At 44.6% G+C, this 6204-nt stretch overlaps 1 pseudogene; it reads left to right on the top strand.

Annotated features, from left to right (window-relative positions):
* The first annotated feature begins 756 nt into the window (after positions 1-756).
* On the top strand, positions 757-2128 carry LOC115133703 (NADH dehydrogenase [ubiquinone] 1 alpha subcomplex subunit 12-like; annotated as a pseudogene).
* The last annotated feature ends 4076 nt before the right edge of the window (positions 2129-6204 follow it).

The raw sequence follows: 6204 nt of genomic DNA, 5'->3' as shown, positions 1-6204 counted from the left end.
AGTCATTAACAAATCATGTTAAACACTATTATTGCACACAGATTGAGTCCATGCAACTTATTATGTGACTTGTTGAGCACATTTTTACTCCTGAATTTAGGCTTGCCATAACAAAGGGGTTGAATACTTATTGACGCAGACATTTCAATTTGTACAAATTTCTAAAAACATAATTCCACCTTCACATTGTGGTGTATTGTGGGTAGGCCAGTGACACAACATCTATAACACAACAACATGTGGAAAAAGTCAAGGGGTGTGAATCATTTCTGAAGACACTGTATGAAAATATATTTTAAATGTATTACTATTATCCATATTTTGGGAGCATTTTATTGTAACTAAGCAGCATGTCATTACATTTAGCTTCTAAAGATACTTGAAACAGGACAGTTAGCTTCTTGAATTTTTCTATAAAATAGTCGTCACATTTTGCTCATAAGTAAGGGACACTTGAGACAAGACTGTTATCATGGTTACATTATTATTTAAACATATATATATTTTTTGACAATAGGTTACCCGGCTTGTCATCAAATTGTTTCTAATATTAAGACACTTCAAAATGTACAGTTAGGTGGTAACATTTTCTAACTACGGTTTACTTTACTAATTTACTGTCATCACAGAACAGAAGAGAAACAGCGCATGAAACTGCTTGAAATGCTGTTCATTGACTAACTACTGTTAAACTTGAAACCACGGACGGAACTATTGTGGACCGGGAAGCGTTTCAGCCGGAAAGTACAACAGTGTCCGTTACCCAAATCAGTCCCGTCTAAAAATGGCGGAGTATATACATGTCGTTCGAAGGGCTTTGGGACAGTTAGGAGGTCACGGTGGTGTGAAAGGCTTATTTGTTCAGTTATTCAGGTCAGTATAAGAGCGATATAATGTGTTTTGTATTCTATAGAGGTGGTTGTCACTTTCAATGCATTTACTCGAGATAAATAAGTGTGTCCCCAGTCGACAGGCAACCTGCTAGTACTACCTACTTAGTTAACTGCTGTAGCTGGCTAAATTGGTAAACAAACGGACTCACTGCTCTGTTTAAAAGCTGTTTTAAGGCTACGTGATTATGTGATCTCTGACCTGTATCCGGTCTGACAAATTAAACATAGTGCTAGTGGATGGGCTAATGGACTAGCCAGCTAGACTATGTTTTTGTTACAGGGCAAATGATGTGAAAACGGGAGCCCTGATTGGCGTGGACAAGTATGGGAACAAGTACTTTGAGGACACACGCTACTTTTTTGGTAAGGTTGAACAGAACCAAACCTCAGATCACATGACCAGTAATGGCCTTAGGCTATGTACTGCAGTGACAATCATCATATTATCTCTGAATGTAGTCCGCAAATGTTATATTTTACATATGAGTTGATTGGTCAGCCTGTGGGGAAATCAAGTAGTAGAAGTGTGGTAGAGAGGGCTGTTCAAAGACCTGTAGTGTACTCAGAGTAACACCTCTCCTTGTCAGGTCGTCACCGCTGGGTGATCTACACGACGGAGATGAATGGAAAGAACACCATGTGGGAGGTGGATGGCAGCATGGTGCCCGCTGAATGGTAAATACATCGCACTTGGTTTGACACAGGTGGCGTTGCCTCTATCGCAGTGACTTGGCCATTGCCATGTTGGAGATACTGGCCTTTATAGTAAAATTGCTGGCCTCAATATGGAATTGTAACAGATCTGGGTGGAACTTATTGAGTTGATGTACTGGTGTCTTAATTGTGTTTTTACCGTCTACGAGCCTTCTATTGATGAACTAGCCTATTGATTAAATGAGTACCTGATGCTAACTCCCAATCTTAAATCTCCTCAGGCATCGCTGGCTCCACTGTATGACAGACAACCCCCCCACCACACACCCCCTACACCTAAGAAGTTCCTGGCGGAGGTCCACCAGTTCAACGTGAGTGGTTCGGCCCAGGCGTACGTGCCCTACTCCACCACCCGCAAGAAGATCCACGAGTGGGTGCCCCCAAAGGCTCAGTGACCCTGCTGTGACCTGACCTGACCTTCAACTTCTGACCCATGACCTTGTTCTGTAAATTAGTGTGATTTCCTGTGTGTGCGTTCACCAGCACTTCTTTGCTTCTAAATAAAATCTAATCTATATGGACACAGGTGATGACTCAGTCCTTATGTGTGAAACTGTGGGCTGTTATGTCACTAGTGACTAGTTGGCTGACTAATGACCAGCTCTCCATGAGTCTGGGATACAAATGTTAGCAACATGAGTTTGTTTGAGAGGTTTTTTTAAGACTGACTTAGACTGGACCATTGTAGAGGTGCAGATTATGAGGTTTGAGTTTCTCTGAGGGTGTTAGATGGTCTGATTTGTGTGTGTGTGTTGCAGACAGCAGGATATTGCTGAGCTGAGAAAAGGCTGCAGTATTTCACATGGGGGTACTAGGAGCATGTCTGTGCTGACTGGCTATCACATCAGGGTGATATTGTGGGCAGGGTGTTGTCACATTCATACAGGCAGACAGACACTCCCAGCTCCAGTCCCTCTGTCCTCTCGGGGACTCTGCTGTGCTATGAGAGGTGAGTTAACTCTTCTTGGCTTGTGGCCTATTCTGGACTATTGACTGAAGGTATTAGTTATATCAAAGCCATTTGCAATATATAAGAGCAGTGTTTCTCAATCCAGTACCAATCTGTCAGTTGGCAGACAATTCTCTACTGTAAATGTGAAGTTACGACCATAGTTTGACTATCCTTGGTGGTGCAGAAAATAAATACTGTATTCGTCCCTGGTGAATCTTTTCATATGGTGTTAATGTAGATATTTTTCTACACTGACAAAATTGCAGAGTTTATCTACTTGTAGGCATCATAATAGCTATTCTACTGTAGTCTGTACCTTAGTAAGGACATTCATATTTTCAGAAGCTTGGTTACTCAGGGTTTATCGGTATGCTAATGCTGCCTTTGCTTCCAGCGGTCTGGGCTGTTAAATGAGAAGGTTTACGCTGTCAACGCTATTCGGCCGTGGGGTCAGTGAGGAGGCAGAGGATGAGGTCAGTCTCTCTATCCCTTTATATGGCTGTTTGATTCATTTTTAAATGCCCCCTCACTGAAATGACATGGCTGGACAGGTGAAATCCTCACAAATAGCCACCGTCCCAATTGTGTTAGTGGTCAGTGGTTACTCCAAGGGAGAGGAAGGAAGGATGCATGTTTAAGGTCCAATGCAGCCTTCTTTTTTTCTTATCTCAATGTAACATCATTTCTGGGTAACAATTAAGTATCATACTGTGATTGTTTTCTATTCAAATGTTTAAAAATAAACAAAAATAGCTGATTTTCTTCAATAAAAAAAGTATACTTTTTTTGTGGGGGGGCCCATCCACCATTCCCCCTCTTCAGAGGACAAAAATAACTTTTGTTTTTACAGCTTTTTATTTTGTTGTATTCATACACACATTTTACATATTATATAACATGAGCTTTTAAACCCACCCCTCAGCTACTCTCAGTCCACCCCAGCTATTTCCCTAACCCCACCCCTCAGCTACTCTCAGTCCATCCCAGCTATCTCCCTAACCCCATCCCTCAGCTACTCTCAGTCCATCCCAGCTATCTCCCTAACCCCATCCCTCAGCTACTCTCAGTCCATCCCACCTATCTCCCTAACCCCACCCTCAGCTACTCTCAGTCCATCCCAGCTATCTCCCTAACCCCATCCCTCAGCTACTCTCAGTCCATCCCACCTATCTCCCTAACCCCACCCCTCAGCTACTCTCAGTCCATCCCAGCTATCTCACTAACCCCACCCCTCAGCTACTCAGTCCATCCAACCTATCTCCCTAACCCCACCCCTCAGATACTCTCAGTCCATCCCACCTATCTCCCTAACCCCACCCCTCAGCTACTCTCAGTCCATCCCACCTATCTCCCTAACCACACCCCTCAAGTACTCTCAGTCCATCCCACCTATCTCCCTAACCCCACCCCTCAAGTACTCTCAGTCCATCCCAGCTATCTCCCTAACCCCACCCTCAGCTACTCTCAGTCCATCCCAGCTATCTCACTAACCCCACCCCTCAGCTACTCAGTCCATCCAACATATCTCCCTAACCCCACCCCTCAGCTACTCTCAGTCCATCCCACCTATCTCCCTAACCCCATCCCTCAGCTACTCTCAGTCCATCCCACCTGTCTCCCTAACCACACCCCTCAAGTACTCTCAGTCCATCCCACCTATCTCCCTAACCCCACCCCTCAAGTACTCTCAGTCCATCCCACCTATCTCCCTAACCCCACCCCTCAAGTACTCTCAGTCCATCCCACCTATCTCCCTAACCCCACCCCTCAAGTACTCTCAGTCCATCCCAGCTATCTCCCTAACCCCACCCCTCAGCTACTCTCAGTCCATCCCAGCTATCTCACTTAACCCCACCCCTCAGCTACTCAGTCCATCCAACCTATCTCCCTAACCCCACCCTTCAGCTACTCTCAGTCCATCCCACCTATCTCCCTAACCCCATCCCTCAGCTACTCTCAGTCCACCCCACCTGTCTCCCTAACCACACCCCTCAAGTACTCTCAGTCCATCCCACCTATCTCCCTAACCCCATCCCTCAGCTATTCTCAGTCCATCCCACCTATCTCCCTAACCCCACCCCTCAGCTACTCTCAGTCTATCCCACCTATCTCCGTAAACCACCCTATTATGATTTCCATGTGCCATATGTTTTTTAACTGCTGTGATGTTTCACATGAATTCTGAACCTGTCTAATCGCATAGTATTGTAAGATAAATATTTTTACTAAGTATTATTATATTGTTGATTGATTGACGATGGTTTTCTAAATCTCCCAACAGTGTTCATTTGAGATACATGTTGTGGGTTTTCAGCCACTCCTGAACCTGTGACCAGAAACATGAAAAATAGCTTCTTAGCAAAGATCAATATCTCTAACAAGAATTTTGCTAGGACTCTCTAGGAGTGGTCTGAGTTGGGAGGGGAACAATTTAAACTAGCTGTTATCGGTAGAGTGGTTTGGAACTATAGTTCTTATTGGTCTATTAACTAATTTACGAACTGGAGATGTCACCAGGCAGGCCAAAACTGCATCCCACCAAAGCAGGCTGAAATTTCAGCTCTTACACTAAAATTATCATAATTTTCACAGTTTCACAATATTATTCCAACCTCATGGTGTGGAAATATATATAAAACACAGAAAAATCACATTTTTGACTGCACTGTGTCTTTAAAGAGTTATTGGAAAGGGGCCACACCATTTTCCCATCTGTCAATGTCAGGAAGACCGGTAATGACTGATCCATCCACCTGGGGTCACTGTTTCCCCTGATATAGTCGGCATTCCACTCACACCTCAGCTATAGCATAATTACATCTAACGAAATTCATGAGCACTTGGCTTTTGAACATGTAAATGGCTGTTGTTGAGGAGGTCTTTGTTGATGTGAAATAACATTGCCGAAGGTCAGCAGTTCCAGGTGTTGCAATATATCCAGCTACCTCTCACTAGAATGCGACCGGCTTTCATTTGGAAGCCAGTCACATAGGCACCAGGACAGGGACCGGGGGACAATTTCATGAAGAACCTGAGTAATCTTTTGGCGCCTTGCGGCTGCGCTTTGTCGCAATGGCTGAAAGGTGTTCAAATTAACTGGAGTGTTTAAATGTGTTTCTAACTTCACTGTCTCTCAGTGGGTTGAAGCTCCTGGTGCTCAAGGTCTAAGGGATTAGAATAGAGGGCTTAGGGTTTATTGGAACCTGCTGTGAAGGAACACAAGTCTGCCATGTTTGGTTGGTTAGGTTTAGTGTGTGTAGGATATCAGGGCTGTGTCGCTGGTGTATCAGCTACTGTCTCTGAGTCATTTGTGTAAATGGAGTAAAATGGCGTCTGAGTTAAGTGAGAGGACTTGTACTGTCATGGCGATACTTCCTTGTGGCTAATTATAAGGTCAGTGAACACTCAACACATCTCTCATCTCACTCTCCATTTTCTCTCTGCAACTCTCTCTCTCTCTCTCTCTCTCTCTCCATTTGTGTGTGTGTGTGTATAATGAGGTGGCAGCTGTGTTGGTGGTGATGCCAGCTGAGCACCAGAGGGAATATAAGGGCTCATCCCTCTCCCCTCTGCCCCCTGGTACCCTCATCCCTCTCCCCTCTGCCCCCTGGTACCCTCATCCCTCTCCCCTCTGCCCCCTGGTAC

This window comes from Oncorhynchus nerka, linkage group LG8, assembly GCF_034236695.1.
Source record: "Oncorhynchus nerka isolate Pitt River linkage group LG8, Oner_Uvic_2.0, whole genome shotgun sequence".
Taxonomy (NCBI): domain Eukaryota; kingdom Metazoa; phylum Chordata; class Actinopteri; order Salmoniformes; family Salmonidae; genus Oncorhynchus; species Oncorhynchus nerka.
Note: the sequence above shows the minus strand (reverse complement) of the source record. Positions and strands in the feature narration are given on the sequence as shown.